The 17,943-nt window shown below is 43.0% G+C and overlaps 1 long non-coding RNA gene across 1 annotated transcript in view; it reads right to left on the reverse strand.

Moving 5' to 3' along the window:
* Nucleotides 1-232: 232 nt before the first annotated feature.
* LOC134347458 (uncharacterized) overlaps nt 233-17,943 on the reverse strand; it is an 84,649-nt gene continuing 66,938 nt past the window's right edge. The window contains exons 2-4 of the long non-coding RNA XR_010018161.1: nt 15,180-15,266; nt 15,059-15,094; nt 233-283 (exon numbers count right to left, since the gene is read on the reverse strand). This is a non-coding gene — a long non-coding RNA (uncharacterized LOC134347458). The remainder of the gene's footprint in view (nt 284-15,058; nt 15,095-15,179; nt 15,267-17,943) is intronic.

Raw genomic sequence — 17,943 nt, forward strand, 5'->3', positions numbered from 1 at the left:
TCACCTGTGCTATACTGTACATTATATTGTTGCTTTTATATTCCAGTCCACTCGAAATGAATGCTAACATCACATGCGCCTTCCTCACCACAGACTCAACCTGCATGAGGGCCCAGGTCACCAGCGTCAGAGGTCCATGCAAATCCAGAAGTCAAAGTTCAAAGTAGAATTTATTATCGGAGTACATACATGTCACCGCATACGTCTCTGAGATTCCTGTTCTGCGGGAATACTTGGCAAATCTATAGAACAGTGACTGTAAACAGGACCAGTGGACAACACACTGTGGAAATACAAATATAAATAAATAGCAGTAAATAACGTGTATGAAATAACAAGTTAAAGAGTCTCTAAAGTGAGATCATCAGTTGTGGGAACACCAGAAATAGAATAAGTGTAATTTTTCCCTTTGGTTCCAGAGCCTGATAGTTGAGGGGTAGTAACCTGGTGGTGTGAGTCCTGAGGGTCCTGTACCTTCTACCTGATGGCAGCAGTGAGAAAAGAGCATGGCCTGGGTAGTGAGGATCTTTGATGATGAATGCTGCTTTTCTACGGCAACATTTCATGTTAATGTGTGGATGGTTAGAGAGGGTTTTACCCATGATTTACTGGGCTAAATCCACTACCTTTCATAGAATTTTCCGTTCAAAGGCATTGGGTGTTCCCATACCAGGCCGTAATGCAGCCAGTCAGCACCCTTCCCACCACACATCTATAGAAATTTGCCAATGTTTTTGATGACGTGCCAAATTTAAAGTTACTGGTCCTATCCCCATCTGATCCTCCAATGATTACTGGCTCCGGTTTCCCTCTCCTGAAGTCTACAAACAGTTCCTTAGTCTTATAGACATTGAGTGAGAGGTTGTTGTTATTACACTACTCAGCCAAATTTAAAATCTCCCTCCTGTATGCTGATTCGTCACCACTTTTGATACAGCCCACAATGGTGGTATCATCAGCAAACTTGTATGTGATGTTGGAACTGTACTCAACCTAGGAGACCCAGAGTCTGAACACGTGATCGATGTCCTGGGGTAAAGTCGGAAGTGGCAGGTTCAAGATTCCAGGGACAAGGACTGGAGACCCGAAGGTAGCCTATCCTAGGATTGAGCACCCGTCTGGTTGTGGGAGTGGATGAGCGGGAGGAATGAGAAAGGGGCTCGTTTTGTTGTTGTTTGTGTTGTTCTTGGAAACATCATGGGCATGCTCTGTTGGCACCCGATTATGGCAACACTTGTGGGCTGCCGCCGGCACATACTTGGGCGTGTTGGTTGTTAACGTGAATGGCGCATTTCGCTGTAATGTACATGTGACAAATAAATCCAAATACAGTCAAAGGGTAAGCTAGAAAGGCTTCACCTAATGCAAGGCCTGAATTGATAGGCACAGAAACGTTATTTCTTTGGGATGTTGGGATGCTATGTTGAAGTTGTGTAAGATGTTAGTGAGGTCTTATTTGGGGTATTGTGTGCAGTTCTGGTCACCTTCCTAAAGGAAAGTCATCAATTAGATTGAAAGAGTACAGATAAAATTTACAAAGAACACACACACAAAATGCTGAAGGAACTCAGCAGGCCAGGCAGCGTCAATTGAAAAGAGCACTGTTGACATTTCAAACCAAGGCCCTTCATCAGATGAAGGGTCTCGACCCAGAACGTCAACTGTACTCTTTTACAGAGATGCTGCCTGGCCTGGTGAGTTCCTCCACCATTTTAAGAAGATAAGAACATAATTAATAGGAGGAGGAGTAGGCCATCTGGCCCTTCAAGTCTGCTCCACCATTTAATAAGATCATGGCTGATCTAGGTGGACTCATCTCTACCTCCCTGCCTTTTCCCCATAACCTTTAATTCCCCTGCTATGCAAAAATCTATCCAAACTTGTCTTAAATATACTTACTGAGATAGCTTCCACTGCTTCATTGGGCAGAGAATTCCACAGATTCACCACTCTTTTGGAAAAGCAGTCCCTCCTCATCTCAGTCCTAAATCTACTCCCTGAATCTTGAGGCAATGTCCCCTAGTTCTAGTCTCACCTACCAATGGAAACAACTTTCCTGCCTCTATCTTATCTATCCCTTGTATAATTTTATATGGTTCTATAAGATCTGCTCTCATTCTTCTGTCCCAGGCGACTCAGTCTCTCCTCATAGTCTTACCCCCTCATCTCTGGAATCAATCTGGTGAACCTCCTCTGCACCACCTCCAAAGCCATATCTTTCCTCATGTAAGGAGACCAGAACTGCACGCAGTACTCCAGGTGCGGCCTCACCAGTACCCTGTACAGTTGCAGCATAACCTCCCTGCTATTTAATTCAATCCCTCTAGCAATGAATGTCAACATTCCATTTGCCTTCTTAATAGCCTGCTGCACCTGCAAACCAATCTTCTGTGATTCATGCACAAGCACTCCCAAGTCCCTCTGCACAGCAGCATGCTACAATTTTTTATCATTTAAATAATAATTTGCTCTTTCACTTTTCCATCCAAAGTGGATGACCTCATATTTACCAACATTGTACTCCATCTGCCAGACCCTTGCCCACTCACTTAACCTATCTATATCTCTTTGCTGACTCTCCATAACTTCTGCACAATTTGCTTCGCCATTCAGTTTAGTATCATTAGCAAACTTAGATACACTACACTCAGTCCCCTCTTCCAGATCATTAATGTATATTGTGAACAGTTGCGGGCCCAGCACTAACCCTTGCGGCTCACCATTTATCACTGATTGCCAACCAGAGTAACACCTGTGTATCCCAACTCTCTGCTTTCTATTAATTAACCAATCCTCTATCCATGCTAATACATCACCCCCAGCTTTCCAAATGTTAAAAAGCCTGAACAGATTAGATATGGCAAACTTATTTCCCATGGTTGGGAGTCTCAGACAAGAGGGCACGACTTCAGGATTGAAGGACGTCCATTTAGAACACAGATGTGGAGAAATTACTTCAGTCAGAGGGTGGTAAATCTGTGAAATGTGTTGCCACGCGCGGCTGTGGAGGCCAAGTCATTGGGTGTATTTAAGGCAGAGATAGATAGGTTCTTGATTAGCCAGGGCATCAAATCGTATGGGAAGAAGGCAGGGGAGTGGGGATGACTGGAAGAATTGGATCAACCCATGACTGAATGGCAGAGCGGACTCGATGGACCAAATGACCTACTTCTGCTTCTATATCTTATGGTCTTATGGTCTTAACTCTATGTATCCTTATCTTATGGATAAGTCTTTTATGTGGCACCTTATCAAAGGCCTTCTGGAAACCGAAGTAAATAATGTCTATCTGCTCCCCTCTATCCACTGTGCTCATTATATCCTCAAAGAACTGCAGTAAGTCTGTCAAACAGAACTTACCTTTGCTGAATCCATGCCGTGTCTACCCGATGGGTCCATTTCTTTTTGGATACCTCACTATTTCTTCTTTAATGATTGCTTCAAGCATTTTCCCAACTACAGATGTTAATCTAACTGGCCTGTAGTTTCCTGTCTTTTGCCTACATAATATTTTGAACAGTGGCATGACATTCGCCATCTCCTAATCCACTGGGACCTGCCCAGAGTCCAAAGAAATTTGGTAAATTATCACCGAAGCTTCCACTATAACTTCGGCCATTTTTTTCAGTACACTGGGATGCATTCCAGCAGGACCAGAGGACTTGTCCATCTTCATGCCCACGAGTTTGCTCTGCACTACCTCTTTACTGACAACTATTGTATTAAGGTCCTCACCTCCCATCTCATCATAATATCGCTCTTTGACGTGTCAGACTGTGTCCTCCACTGTGAAGAACAACACAAAGCCTCTGCCATTTCCTCATTACCTAATATCAATCCCCCCTTCTTGTCCTCCAAGCGACCTATGTTCACTTTCGCCACCCTTTTCTGCTTTATATAGTTATAAAAACTTTTACTATCCGTTTTTATATTTTGTGCTTGTTTATTTTCATAATCTAGCTTCCCTTTCTTTATTGCATGCTTAGTGGTTCTTTGTTCCCAATCTTCCAGTTTCACACTGCTCTTAGCAACTTTGTATGCGCAAGCTTTTAGTTTGATTCCTTTTTTTATTTCCTTAGTTATCCAGTGCTGGCTCTCCCCACCCTTATTGTCCTTGCTTTTAACTGTAATATTCCTTTGTTGAGCACCATGAAAAATCTCTTTGAAAGTCTTCCACTGTCCTTCACTGTCTCACCATAGAGTCTGAGTTCCCAATCTACACTAGCCAAATCCCCCCTCATCTCATTGTAGTCTCCATTGCTTAGGCATAATACACTGGTTTTAGATCAAACTATAGCACCCTCCATTTGTATGAGAAACTCATTTTGTGTGTGTTCCTTGGATTTCCGGCATCTGCAGACTTTCCCTTGTTCGAAAATTTACAGGGATGGTTTTGGGACATGAGGATCTAAGTTATTAGAGAGAGGCTGAATGGGTTTGGACTTTATTCCCTAGAGGGTAGGAGAATGAGAGGGGATTTATAGGGGGTATATATGGGGTAAATGCAAGCAGGCTTTTCCCACAGAGGTTGGGTGAGACTAGAACTAGAGGTCAGGGGTTAAGGTAGAAGCTGAAATATTTCAGGGATCTTCTTCACTCTGGGTGGTGCGAGTGTGGAATGAGCTGTCAGTGCGAGTGGTGGATGTGGACTCATTTGCAATATTTAAAAGAAGTTTGGATGCATACATTAATGGGAGGGGTACGGAGGGCTGTGGTCCAGGTGAAGGTCAATGGGACTAGGCAGATTAATAGCTTGACATGGACTAAATGGGCTGAAGGGCCTGCTTCTGGACTGTAGTGTTCTGTGACTCAGTGACTCCGTGAAATTCCAAGAGGTGATGGGAAAGCAGTCTACAAATGCATACATAAGGGTTCATTGATCCACAGACATAATAGAGTTTCGCACAGAGATTTACCCTTACACACTGTGGTTCTTCAACACAAAAAGAACAACTTCTACCTATATACAGTAGTACTCTTACATAATAATATGCTTGAAGCTTCCCTTACATGTCTGATGAGGATAGGCTAAGCAAGTTGGGGCTTTCTTCTTTAGAGTGAAGGAGGATGAGAAGGAACTTGATAGAAGTGTACAAGATGATGAGGCATTGTTCGAGTGGATAGCCAGAGACTTCTCAAAGTTCAAAGTACACTTATCATCAAAGTATATATATCATATACAACCTCGGGGTTCATCTTCTTGCAGGCAGCCACAACACCAAGGACATAATAGAAGAAATGAAAGGGTTGACTATTTTCTAAATGGAGAGAGAGTGCAAAAAACTGAGACACAAAGGGACTTGGGTGTCCTTGTGCAGGATTCCCTAAAGGTTAATTTGCAGGTTGAGCCTGTGGTGAGGAAGGCAAGGACAATGTTAGTATTCATTTCAAGAGAACTAGTATATAAAAGCAAGGATGTAATGTTGATATTTTATAAAGCACTGGTGAGGCCTCACTTGGAGTACTGTGATCAGATTTGGGCTGGAGAGGGTTCAAAGGAGGTTCATGAAAATGATTCCAGGATTGAATGGCTTGTCATATGAAGAGTGTTTGATGGCTCTGGCCCTATTTTCACTGGAATTCAGAAGAGTAAAGGGCGACTTCATTGAAACCTATCGAATGGTGTAAGGCCTTGATAGATTGGATGTGGAAAGGCTGGTGGGAGAGTCTAAGACACTGCCTCAGAATACAGGGGCGTACTTTTAATATGGAGATGAGGAGGAATTTCTTTAGCCAGAGAGTGGCGAATCTGTGAAATTTTTTGCCACAGGCAGCTGTGGAGGCCAAATCTTTACGTATATTTAAGGCAGAAGTTGATAGATTCTTGATTGCTCAGGGCATGAAGGGATGTGGGGAGAAGGCAGGAGATGGGGGCTGAGAGAAAAATTGAATCAGCTATGATGAAATGGTGCAGCAGACTCAATGGACCAAATGGCCTCATTCTTATGGTAATCCATGTTAAAATGCACACACAGCAAAACTGACAAACATCCAATGTGTGGGAAAAACGTAACACCAAGGTGAAAATAACTAATCCCAAAGGGCATCATTTTAAGATCATCGAAGAAAAGTACATGGTGGGGTGGGGGGGGGGGGAACATAAGAGGTAAGTTCTTTATAAAGAGTGATGGATACGTTGAATGCCCTGCCAAGGGTGGTGGTAGAGGCAGATACATTACAGGAGTTTAATAAACTCTTGGACAGGAACATGGATGATGAAAAAATGGAGGGCTATGTTGGTAGGAAGGGTTAGATTGATCTTAGAGCAGGCTAAGAGGTTAGGACCTGTACTGTACTGTAGTGTTCTATGTTCTATGCTTAATGTCATTCATTTTATCTGTAAGAAACAAAACATTGGAGGAGCTCAACATTTGAATAAGCCAGGTAAATTTGCAACAGAGCTGTCTTGACCCTGTCAATGAGCAGTTGAATGAGTCCATTGCCAAAGGAAATCATTAAATCTCTCTCTTACTCCCCACTGTGTACTTACTGTTCCTTCCCTCCACTTGGTCAAAGTGCTCCAAAGGAAATGGGTCAAAGATATCAGCTGAACAGAAGAAAATGTTCATATCCACCAAATTGGAATTTTATTCATAGATTTCAGTTGGGCTACTATAATTACAGAAGATTATGTTCTTACAAGTAAATGATATTAATGGGAGGAAAATGGAAATTCAGATAACATTATCATTACATAAATGTAAGTTTATTTTCCCACCCTAATCCTGAGATCAAGGTTATAAGAACATAAAACATAAGAGCAGAATTAGGCCATTCAGCCTATTAGATCTCCTCCTCATTTCCATCATGGCTTATTTATTATTCCTCTCAACCCCATTCTCCTTTCTCCACATAACTTTTGATGATCTGATTAATCAGCCTCCACCTTAAATATACCCAATGAACTGGCCTGCATCGCTGTCTGTGGCAATGAATTGCACAGATTCACCACCCTCTGACAGTTGTCACCTTGCCTCAGCAAGGTACAAGTCGGCCTACCAGACTACTACAGCAACCACAACCCCCACCCCCCCATCTGCAGGTTTGATAGTGAGGTTAGGACTAGTGTGGAGAGAGTGGAGAGCAGTGTGTTCAGAAGGAGTGAGGCTGGAATTGCAGAGAGGAGTGGTGAAGACAAGACAGCTGATAGCTTGTTGGCAGTTAGCAATGAAAAGTTCCAGAGCATGCAGAAGACAAGAGTGGTGTGTCCAGGAAGAGGAGGAGGGTTGAAGATGGGAGAAGGGTTTATCGGTATGGGCTGGAGAGTCTTTGCCAAAGAAGTAAGCTTGGAGATGGAGGCAGTGGAAGAAAAGCTCTGTGTAATGACAGGCGTGGAACTCACTGAGGTGTAGACATAGCGGGACAAAGATGAGGCCCTTACTGAGGACAGAACGTTCTGTTTCAGAGAGGGGAAGGTCAGAGATGACGGTGAAGTCCAGCACGGATGAGAGTTGGGATCAGAGGGGGGAAGGGGGTTGGTAGTGTCAGAGTAGAGGGGAAGGTTGGACTGTTCAGGGAAAGTAGAGTGAGAAGAAGATGGAGGCTCCAAGGACCCAAGAGCCGGCAGTGGGACCTGAGAGGCACAGGAGTTCAGAGTGGAAGTGGGGGAAGGGGAGACAGGGGTTCCAGCAGCCGCACGTAATGTCCTGGCCTGGAGATGCTGTAGGTCAAGGCTGGAGTTGGGGTTGTAGGTTACGCAGTCGGCACTTTGAAAGTTTTATTTCTTTCACCAATCGACTTCCCAGCTCTTTACTTCACCCCTCCTCCTCCTCCCGGTTTCAGCTATCACCTACTACTTTGTATTTCTTCCTCCCCTCCCCCCACCTTCTTACTCTGGCTTCTCATCTTTTTTCTCCAGTTCTGATGCAGGGTCTCGGCCTGAAACGTCGACTGTTTACTCTTTTCCATAGATGTTACCTGATCTGCTGAGTTCCTCCTGAATTTTGTGTGTGTTGCTTGGATTCCCAGCATCTGCAGATTTTCTCCTGTTTGTGATTGGACTGCTTCCTCAATCCTACTTGGCCCTCCACCTATCTTCGTACCGTTCGCAAACAGGCACAAAACCATCAATTGCTTCATCCAAATCACTGACCTATAACGTTAAAAGAAGTACTCACAACATCAACCTCTTTGGAACACCACTGATCACCAGCAGCCAACCAGAAAAGGCTCCCTTTATTCCCACTCTTTGCCTCCTGCCAGTCAGCCAATCTACTATCCCTGCTTGTATCTTTCCTTTAATACCATGAGCTCTTATCTTGTAAAACAGCCTCATGTGTGGCACCTTGTCAAGTTCCTTCTGAAAATCTAAATAAACAACGACCACTGACTCTCCTTATCTACCCTGTCTGTTATTTCCTCAAAGATTTCCAACAGGTTTGTCAGGTACAATATCCCCTTGAGAAAAGCATGCAGACCTTGCCCTACTTTACCATGTGCCCCCAAGTACTCCAAAACCTCATCCTTAAACAGCTTTCCAAACACTGAAGTCAGGTTAACGGCTCAATAATTTCCTTTCTTCTACAACAACCCCCCCAACTTCTTAAAGAGTGGAGTGACAATTACAATTTCCAGTCCTTAGGAACCATTCCAGAATCTAGAGATTCTTGAAAGATCATTACTAATGCCTCTACAATCTCATCAGCCACCTCTTTCAAAAGCCTGGGGTGTAGTCCATCTGGTCCAGGTGACTTATCAACATTCAAACATTTCAACTCCAAAGCACCTTCTCCTTAGTAATAACAATGACACTCACTTCTGCCCCCTGACACTTTCATATTTCTGGCATTCTGCTAGTGTTTCTACATTGAAACCTGACGCAAAATGCTTATTAAATTCATCCTCCTTTTCCTTGTCCCACATTAATACCTTTCCAACATCATTTTCCAATGGTCTGATATCCACTCTCACCTCTCTTTACTCTTTATATATCTGGAAAAAAAACTCCTTGTATCCTAGTTTATATTATTGGCTATCTTACCTTCATACTTCATCTTTTCTCTCTTTATGGCTGTTTTAACCTCTTTCTGTTGGTTTTTTAAAGCTTCTCAATCCTCTAACTTACTATTAATTTTTGTTCTATTTTATGCCCTCTCTTTTGCTTTTAAGTTGACTTCAACTTCACTTGCCAGCCACAGTTGTGTCATCTTGCCTTTAGAATACTCTTTCTTCTTTGAGATGTATGTATCCTGTGCCTTCCCAATTTCACCCAGAAGCTCCAACCATTGCTGCTCTGCTGTCATCCCTGCTATTTTCTCCTTCCAGTCAAGTTTGGCCAGCTTCTTTCTTATGCCTCTATAATTCCTTTTACTCCACTGTAAACTGATACATCTGATTTTAGCTTCTCCTTCTCAAACTGCAGGATATACTCTATCATATTATGATCACTGCCTCCTAAGGGCTCATTACCTTATGTTCCCTAAACAAATCTGGGTCATTACACAATGCTCAATCCAGAACTGCTGTTCCCCTAGTGAGCTCAACCACAAGCTACTCTAGAAAGCCATCTTTTAGGCATTCTACGGATTCCCTCTCTTGGGATTTGGCACCATCCTGATTTTCCCAATCTACCTGCATATTGAAATCCCCCATGATTATCACAACATTGCCCTCTTTACATGCCTTTTCTATTTCCCATTGTAATATCTACCCAACATCCTGGCTACTGTTCAGAGGCCTGTATACAACTCCCATCAGGGTCTTTTTATCCTTGCAGTTTCTTAACTCTACCCAGAGGACTCTACATCTTCCAATCATTTGTCATCTCTTTCTAATGGACTTGATATCATTTTTTTATCTACAGAGCCTGGCTTCAGTCTCTGCCAACCTGCCTGTCCTTTTGATACAATGTGTGTCTTTGGATGTTAACCTCCCAACTATAATCTTTCAGCCAAGTCTCAGAGATGCCCACAACATCATACCTGCCAATCTCTAACTCCGCTGCCAGATCGTCTACCTCATTCCGTATACCGCATGCATTCTAATATGACACCTTCAGCCCTGTATTCCTCACCCTTTGTGATTTTGGCCTCCTGTTACAGTTTAACTCATCTCACTGACTACAATATTGCCCCATCATCTGGTTTGTCCTTCCTCACAGTACACACTGCATCTAGTTGAATAGCAACTGCCCCATCCTCAAACCTATCTTTCCAATTTCCATCTCCCTGCCAAATGAGTTTAAACCCTCTGGCAAAGCTGTCTGCAAGGATATTGGTTCCCCTTGGGTTCAGGTGTAACCTGACCTTGTGTATAGTTCATACCTTCTCCAGAAGAGATCCCAATGATCCAGAATCTGAATGGTGTAATTCTGCTCCTATATCTTACAGTATGTCTAATTGCCATGGCACAGAAGACAACCAAATGTGGAATTAGTATCCATAACAGGCTGATGAGTAGATGGGTCAAGCTGCTAGAGGATGATCAAAATATATTTGGACAGAAGAAAGATTTTATAGGTAGATTATTGATTTTATGTCTATAAAGTGACTTTAGGCACAGGAGTGTCCGCACATAAGTTGACTGACAGGAAATGATCAAGTAGTAGTAGCTGGGGGTGTGATGGGGTGGAGTTTTTGATCAGCCTTACTGCTTGGGGAGAGTAACCGGTAGACCTGGTGTAGATGCCACATAGCTTCCTCCCTGAACTGTCCATGAGCAGAGTGGGTGGGATGGTTCATGATGTTACTCGCCCTCTTCTGGCATGTTTCTGTGTGTATATACATCTCTGATAGTGGGCAGGCTGTTGCCAGTGATGCATTGAGCAGTTTTGACTACCGGTTGTAGAGCTTTCCTGTCCACACAGTGCAGTGTCTATAACGTGCTCAGATGCTCTCTACTGCACATCTGTAGAATGTGCTAAATGCACACTTAGATGAGTATGTGCCACATGTGGGCAAATGGGACCAGCTCAGATGATTTGGACTGAGAGACATTTTAATTATCATGGAAAGTCTGCTGGAAATCCTAAGCATCACACACAAAATGCTGGAGGAACTCAGCAGGTCAGACAGCATCTACAGAAATTAATAAACTGTCAACATTCTGGGCCAAGGCCCTTCATCAGGTCCAGAGAAGGGTCTTGGCCCAAAGTGCTGACTATTTAATTTCCATAGATGCTGCCTGACCTGTTTAGTTCCTCGAGCATCTTGTGTGTGTTGACGTGATTTCATTGCCATAAAACTCTGTGACAATGAAACACAATGGTTGGCACGGACATGGTCTGTGACTCTAAGAAGCAGACAGCAAGGGAACAAAACGTAGCAGAAATTATTGGAAGTACTCAGGAGGCTTGACAACATCAACAGAAAGAAAACTTAACATTCCAGATCTATGACCTCTGATCCTTCAGAGATGAACATCTTGGTAAACTGGAGAGAAAGATGGAAAGAATGCACAGGAGACAAAGAAAGGTAAACAGAATTCTGAACTCAAGAGATTCTGCAAATGTTATAGATGCAGAGCAACACATTCAAATTGATGGAGGAACTCCACAGGTCAGGAGCATCTATGAAAATCTACCAACAGTCGACGTTTTGGGCCAGATCCTTCATCAGGACTGGAAAGGAAGGGGAAGGACTCCAGAATGAAAAGTTGAGAGGAGAGGAAGGAGAATAGCTAGAAGATGATAGGTGAAGCCAGGTGGGTAGGAAAGATAAAGGGCTGGAGAGGCAAGAATCAGATAGGAGAGGAGAGTGGACCATAGGAGAAAGGGAAGGAGGAGGGGACCCAGGGGTAGGAGGTAGTCAGCAACACACACATCAATTAAATGTAAGAGATTCAGCAGATGCTGGAAATCCAGAGCAACGCACATAAAATGCTGGAGGAACGTAATAGGTCAGGCAGCATCTATGGAGAACAAAGTGATGAATCAAGTATTAGATCCAAGAGAAAACTGATGGTAAAAGCATGCATGGATATCAAAAGTTAACTCTGGAGGAGAAGTAAACAGAAAGCAAATAAATATCTAAAATTATTGGCAAACAGAAACAAAATACAAAGCAGGAAATGTGAGATGCAATGACCGGAAATGATGATTATGATCTTCAAAAATATTTCAATGCAATTTTAAGTTCAAAAAAACATGATCAGGAGATGTTGTTATTTGAGCTTGCATTTGGGCTTCCCTAGACAAATCAGGAGATCAAAGATGGAAAAGGAGTGAACATGGAAACTTAAACCATGAGGTGACTGCAAGATTGGGGAATTGCTGATTAGAAAATCTGCATTTCATCAATCGTTTCAATTTCTCTAACTTCTGGTGATCTCATTCCCCTCCTTGTGCCTTCTCTGTTTCTCCATTCCCTATTCTGATTATCCTTTCACCATTTCTCCTCATTGCCCATCACGTCTCTTTGATTCCCCTCTTCCTTCCCTTTCTCCCACAGTCCACTCCTCTCCCCTATCATATTCCTTCTTCTTTAGCTCTTTACCTCTGCCACCTTTCGTCTCCCAGTTTCTTACTTTATCAGCCCTCGCTCGACCACCCACCTTTCCCCCTCACCTGGCCTCACCTCCCATCTGCCAGCTTGTATTCCTTCAACTTCCTCATCCTGGTGTCTTCCCCTTCTTTTCCAGTCCTGATGCAAGGTCTCAGACCAAAACATTGAGTGTTTATTCATTTCTACAGATTCTGACTGAAGTGTCTCCAGCATTTTGTGTGTTTTGCTCACAACTTCCACAATCTGTAAAATCTCTGGAGTTTATGATTTCAACAATAAGTCTACACTTTGCTGCCTCAGTAAAGCAGCCAACAGAATCAAAGGCCCCAGGACTTTCACTCTTCTGCTCCTCCTATCGGACAGAAGATATAAAAGCCGAAATGAACATAACACAGCTTCTATTGACTATTGAATGGTCTCCTTGTATAAGATGCAATCTTGACCTCACAATTTGCCTTGTTAAGACCTTGGACCTTTTTGTCTGCCTGCATTGCACTTTCTCTGTCACACTTCATTCTGTATTGTTTTACCTTGTTCTACCTCAGTGCACAGCCATAATGAATTGATCTTTATGAATGATAAGCAAGACAAGTTTGCACTGTGCCTCAATATGTGTGACAATAACAGTAAACAAAACCAAATTAGTCACTGAACGGGTAATATAGATCAGATTAGCTTATTGTGTTGTACATCAGGGTGCAATGAAACACCCCTGCTTGCAGGCAGCTCACAGAGTAAACAGAATAAACAAATAATAAACAGTTAGCAGTCACTTGCAATATAAATGCAGGTTTTTTTTCTGTGATCTAAAACTACACAACACGCAATCAGACTCCAGATAAGAATTGAAACTTAAACTCTTAAATTTTGTTAAAGATGGCACTGGCAAGAAACAGTGATGCTTTACAGGAAATATACAAAACTACTAACCATTCTGCTAAATATATTTTTTCTGGACAATGATCACAGCAATCTGTAGCCTGCAATTTCCCTTTGGGAGTTATGCTTCTGAACCATCTTTACGACCTGGCGTTTACACAGTATCCTGAGAGATTCAGTGAATTGAACTCTCTAGAATGCAGGTATGACTGGGGTGACCATTGCTGGAGCAGACCTGGGGCCAGATTGAAGTAATAGGGCCCAGGCCCAAGAACAAAAAATGAACTGATGTTTAGACGATTTCAAAACTGAGCCAGATTAAAATGATCAAGGCGTCAAGTCAAGGCTGACGGCAAAGGATGAACCTGTGTTCAGCTTACTGCTCCAGGAGGTTTACTCAACTCAGTGCAGAACTGACTGTAGCTGGGCCTTAAGCCATCAGCACTCGGCTCAGTGTTGAACTGGCTCCGTAGCTGTGGCCTGCAGCCATCGGGTTCCTGAACACTGCAGCACTGAACTGGCTCCATGGTTATGGACACTTTTGGGGACTCTGATGTTCAAACTAAGGTCAGTGGACATTGGGAGACAACACTCCAATCACATGAAGGAGGGTGGTTGTGGTTGTTGGAGGTGATCATCACAGCCACAAAACATTACAGCAGGAATCCTTCTTGATTAGTAAGGGTGTCAGAGGTTACAGAGAGAAGGCAGGGAGAATGGGGTTGACATGGATAATTAAATCAGCCATGTTGAAATGGCAGTGCAGACTCAGTGAGCTAAATGGCTTAATTCTGCTTCTACATCTTATGGCTCTATAGTGGAACCATTCAGGACAATGTTCTAAGGCCAGCCATCTCCAGTTACTTTATAAATGATCATCCTTCACAGAAGAGAGAATGTTTTGTTTTCTCGATGATGATGAAGATTCTTTGACCCAAAATGTTAAATAAGACCATAAGATATAGGAGCAGAAATAGGCCCACGGAGCTTGCTCCACCATTTCATCACAGCTGATTCATTTCCCTCTCAGCCCCAGTGTCTTGTCTTCTCCCTGTAACTCCTCATGCCCTAATAATCAAGAATCTATCAACATATGCGTTAAATATATCCAATGATTTGGCCTCTACAACCGCCTGTGGCAAAAAAATTCCACAGATTCACCATTCTCCAGCTAAAGTTTCTTTTTCCACAGATGCCACCTCTCAAGTTTGGTTTTTCCAATACTTTCTGATTTTATTGGAACAATACTACTACTTTTCCTTCATAGTTATTTCTCTCCCAAACAGCACCGAGCGATTATAGCTGTTACAATTTATTCTACATTGTTACTATTTTGGGTGGCACGGTGGAGATACGTCTCTACCAAAGGAGGTGTGAGGTGCTCCTTCCCTCTGCTAGCCTGTAGGTCACCCTTGAGTGAGGTGTAGTACCTGCTTAGCCTCCCCCCCCCATCCCTCCCCACCCCACCCCACGATGGGAGCAGGTGGTGGATGGTCATATGAGCAGCTGGTGCATATCACAAGTCCTGGTTATGTGACCACTGACACCAGGCAGATAGTCTCTGAAGAGTATTGATGATGGCCGGGGTCACCTGTCTTGTAAAGACACTGCCCAGAAGAAGGCAAACCTTGTCTGTAGAAAAATTTGTCAAGAACAATTATGGTCATGAAGACCATTATCACTCATGTCATATGACACAGAGCATACAGATGATTATGATTATAATGTTATTTTTTTACCTTGTTCTACCTCAATTCACTGTGTCATGATCTGATCTGTAAGAATAGGAAAAAATATTTTTTATTCATTGCATCTCAGTACATGTGACAATAATAAATAAATTCCACTTCCGGATCTAACCTTCACTAGAACAATTGCAGCGGTTCAAAAAGACAGATCACCTCCATTTTCCCAGGGTTTGTTGGGGATGGGCCATAAATGCCGGCCCTGTCAGAGACAAAGGAAAAAAAATAGAAATTATTTCATGCAACACACACAAAATGCTGAAGGAACTCGGCAGGTCGGGCAGCATCTATGGAAAGTAATAAACCATCAACGTTTCAAGCCGAGACCCTTCTTTGGGACTGGAAAGAAGGGGAATGATGCCAGAATAAAAAGTTGGGGGGAGGGAAAGGAGGAGAGCTGGAAGGTGATAGATGAAGCCAGGTGGGTGGGGAAGGTGAAGGGCTGGAGAGGAAGGACTCTGCTGGGAAAAGAGGGTAAACCATAGGAGAAACTGTTGGGGAAATTTTTTAATGTTAGAGACAAATTGATAAGCAAAACCTTTCCCATCCAAGACATTCTTTTTTCTCCCCTCTTCTTGGGGAAGAAGATACCAAAGCTTGTAAGCATGTATCACCAGGCCTAAAGACAGTTTCTGTCCAGGTACAGCAGCCTGAAAACACACACTCAGCGATTCAGGAACAGCTTCTTCCCCTCTGCCATCCAATTCCTAAATGGATATTGAACACTACCTCACACTTTTAGTATATATTATTTCTGTGTTTGCACAATTTTGATCTATTCAATATACATATACTGTAATGATTGACTTATTTTTTTTATATTATGTATTGCATGGAACTGTTGCTGCTAAGTTAACAAATTTCACAACACGTGCTGGTGATAATAAACCTGATTCTGATTCTGAATTCAGAAGAATGAGGGGTGACCTCATTGAAACCTATCGAATGGTGAAAGGCCTTGATAGAGTGGATGTGGAGAGGGTGTTTCCTGTGGTGGGAGACTCTAAGACCAAAGGACACAGCCTCAGAATAGAGGGGCATCCTTTTAGAACAGAGATGATTGGTAAAGGTGCTGAGGAAGAGGATTTCTTGGAATGTATGCGGGATGGTTTTTTGAACCAACATGTCGAGGAACCGACTAGAGAGCAGGCTATTCTGGACTGGGTTTTGAGCAATGAGGAAGGGTTAATTAGCGATCTTGTTGTGAGAGGCCCCTTGGGTAAGAGTGACCATAATATGGTGGAATTCTTCATTAACATGGAGAGTGACGTAGTTAATTCAGAAACAAAGGTTCTGAACTTAAAGAGGGGTAACTTTGAAGGTATGAGACGTGAATTAGCTAAGATAGACTGGCAAATGACACTTCAAGGATTGATGGTGGATATGCAATGGCAGGCATTTAAAGGTTGCATGGATGAACTACAACAATTGTTCATCCCAGTTTGGCAAAAGAATAAATCAAGGAAGGTAGTGCACCCGTGGCTGACAAGAGAAATTAGGGATAGTATCAATTCCAAAGAAGTAGCATACAAATTAGCCAGAGAAAGTGGCTCACCTGAGGACTGGGAGAAATTCAGAGTTCAGCAGAGGAGGACAAAGGGCTTAATTAGGAAGGGGAAAAAAGATTATGAGAGAAAACTGGCAGAGAACATAAAAACGGACTGTAAAAGCTTTTATAGATATGTAAAAAGGAAAAGACTGATAAAGACAAATGTAGGTCCCCTGCAAACAGAAACAGGTGAATTGATTATGGGGAGCAAGGACATGGCAGACCAATTGAATAATTACTTTGGTTCTGTCTTCACTAAGGAGGACATAAATAATCTTCCAGAAATAGTAAGGGACAGAGGGTCCAGTGAGATGGAGGAACTGAGCGAAATACATGTTAGTAGGGAAGTGGTGTTAGGTAAATTGAAGGGATTGAAGGCAGATAAATCCCCAGGGCCAGATGGTCTGCATCCCAGAGTGCTTAAGGAAGTGGCCCAAGAAATAGTGGATGCATTAGTGATAATTTTTCAAAACTCGTTAGATTCTGGACTAGTTCCTGAGGATTGGAGGGTGGCTAATGTAACCCCACTTTTTAAAAAAGGAGGGAGAGAGAAACCGGGGAATTATAGGCCGGTTAGCCTAACGTCGGTGGTGGGGAAACTGCTGGAGTCAGTTATCAAGGATGTGATAACAGCACATTTGGAAAGCGGTGAAATGATCGGACAAAGTCAGCATGGATTTGTGAAAGGAAAATCATGTCTGACGAATCTCATAGAATTTTTTGAGGATGTAACTAGTAGAGTGGATAGGGGAGAACCAGTGGATGTGGTATATTTGGATTTTCAAAAGGCTTTTGACAAGGTCCCACACAGGAGATTAGTGTGCAAACTTAAAGCACACGGTATTGGGGGTAAGGTATTGGTGTGGGTGGAGAATTGGTTAGCAGACAGGAAGCAAAGAGTGGGAATAAACGGGACCTTTTCAGAATGGCAGGCGGTGACTAGTGGGGTACCGCAAGGCTCAGTGCTGGGACCCCAGTTGTTTACAATATATATTAATGACTTGGATGAGGGAATTAAATGCAGCATCTCCAAGTTTGCGGATGACACAAAGCTGGGTGGCAGTGTTAGCAGTGAGGAGGATGCTAAGAGGATGCAGGGTGACTTGGATAGGTTGGGTGAGTGGGCAAACTCATGGCAGATGCAATTTAATGTGGATAAATGTGAAGTTATCCACTTTGGTGGCAAAAATAGGAAAACAGATTATTATCTGAATGGTGGCCGATTAGGAAAAGGGGAGGTGCAACGAGACCTGGGTGTCATTATACACCAGTCATTGAAAGTGGGCATGCAGGTACAGCAGGCGGTGAAAAAGGCGAACGGTATGCTGGC

Source organism: Mobula hypostoma, chromosome 6, assembly GCF_963921235.1.
Source record: "Mobula hypostoma chromosome 6, sMobHyp1.1, whole genome shotgun sequence".
Lineage (NCBI taxonomy): Eukaryota > Metazoa > Chordata > Chondrichthyes > Myliobatiformes > Myliobatidae > Mobula > Mobula hypostoma.